We start from the raw sequence: 2,280 nt of genomic DNA on the forward strand, positions 1-2,280 counted from the left end.
ATAATTCTGATTATGTAAATTCAGCGAATTCATAATATCCCTACTTGACAAAATCCCTGAAATGCTGAAAACACCAAAGTCCAAATATCTGAGCCTCTGCTAATTTATCTTTCACCCTTGATCGTTTCCCACATCGATTTCCAATAACGCCAGTTCAACTTTTTTCCATTTTAACTGTTGGGATGCATTAATTAACCAAAGTAACTACGACGCTGACAAGAGGCTTCAGTAAAAGCTGTAAGTAACATTTTTCGAAACACCAAATCTATACGTTAAAAAAGAGGAAGAAGAAGAGGAAGACAAAAACGCTAACTTAATCCCTCTGTCCTTTATCTGGCGTTTCCGATTCGTCCAATCGGCAGCTGTGACCCCGCCCTCCGAGAACTCCCGAATCTCGCTTCTTTTATAGGAAACCGTAAATGACTGGTGGTTTCTCTCATTTCCACCCTCCTCGCGAGACGATTCGGACGCAGCGGAGACGTCTTCGACTGACACCAAGTGTGCCTTCGCTTTTCGCAGAGGTAATGAACGACTGCTATACGGGGTGTCCATAAAGTCCCAGTACCATTCGGAGCAATAAATAATTGTAACGGTACTGGGACTTTAAGGACACACGGTATATCTAGTCGACTTTGAAGGAAGACATATTACTTGTTTTAAGGTGTATTGTTAGTACGACAGAAGGATGCACGTTCGATTTGAGTCACATTGGGCTGCTAGTTTGTCTGATTGGAGAAATTTTGTGGAATGTGAATTGGTTTGCTATATTCATTTGGTCATTTGTGTCAGCTAAACCTTAAAGTGAAAACTTTATAGGTACATATAAAAAATAATGTTATTTGAGTTACAGAAGAGATATATATATAGAAGTTATATATATAATATATATTATATATATATAATATATATATATATATATATATATCTATATATATTATATACATTTATATAATATACGTATATATAATATATATATATATATTATATATATATATATAAAATATATTATATAATTATAATATATACATATATCATATATATTATATAGTATATATATATATATATATATATATATATATCTATATATATTATAATGTACGTATGTAATATATGTACGTATATGTGTGCGCGTGTGTATGTATAGGGGCGTATCAGTGTGATTTTACATTCATCTCTAATGGTAAAGGTATACTATTTGGCAAGCTGCATGCAAAAATCAAATTACAGCATAACAGACACATTTCTTACATCAAATGTTTGATATGAACTGGATTTTGTCATCATACGTAAAAGAGGATTATATATCCTTATACTGGCTGACTTGAAGGAAGTCCTTAGACAATAAGTAGTACTTTATCTCACACTTCAAATCAATCTTAGATACCTAAGTCCCGCGAGAAACTCTCCTATAACGCAACAGATTCACTTGAATTAGTCGGTATCGTAAAACATTTGAAATACTAATAAAGTCATACTATGCCGTACCGAGGGGGTGTTGGAGGGGTGGGCCAAAGACCCCCTCAAATTTCTGGAAGTCCATATTTTCTGTGACTATCCTTTTCATTGAACTGTACTTACAAAGTAATAAATAATTATTGTTTTTTGTTAAGTCAAAGTATATAACATAACAACAAAGTAATATGCATGTTATCGTTAACATAATAAACGATTCATTTAATAAAACTGAAGAAATATTTTTGAATTTCAGTGCAAACTTTCAACATTATAAGTAAAATTCTGCAAAGTCAGTACTTTGAATAACATCTAATCGGGAAGAAGGGCATAGACCGCATACCCAATTTTTCTTCTTGATATAATTAAAATAGCATTTTCAAGCATTTAATCTTGTATATACCTATATATGCAATGACATTTATAGAAGAAAAGGTTCCAGTTTTGGGAAAAACGACCCCCCCCCCTCACAGAAAACTCTAGGTACGGGCCTGCATACGAAGTTATTCACTCCAGGATTGATGTCAATAACAGTCATAATTTTGTGGGTAAACATTCAATTAGCATCACTTGCCAGGTCATATTATTTTCCCCTCTGCTCTCTTCCTCCAAATAGAGAATAAAAGATGATTATGTCCAAAGACTGTCTGGTTTTTGGGAGGGGGGGAGGGGGAGGGGGGCGGGGGACAAATAAACATTTCATTTTTTGACGACAGCGTTTCTCGATAAACTGAACTCTCAGGGAATGCTTGGTTATAATTTATATTCTCTCTCTCTCTCTCTCTCTCTCTCTCTCTCTCTCTCTCTCTCTCTCTTTGTGAGAGTACC

This window comes from Macrobrachium nipponense, chromosome 39 (assembly GCF_015104395.2).
Source record: "Macrobrachium nipponense isolate FS-2020 chromosome 39, ASM1510439v2, whole genome shotgun sequence".
NCBI lineage: Eukaryota > Metazoa > Arthropoda > Malacostraca > Decapoda > Palaemonidae > Macrobrachium > Macrobrachium nipponense.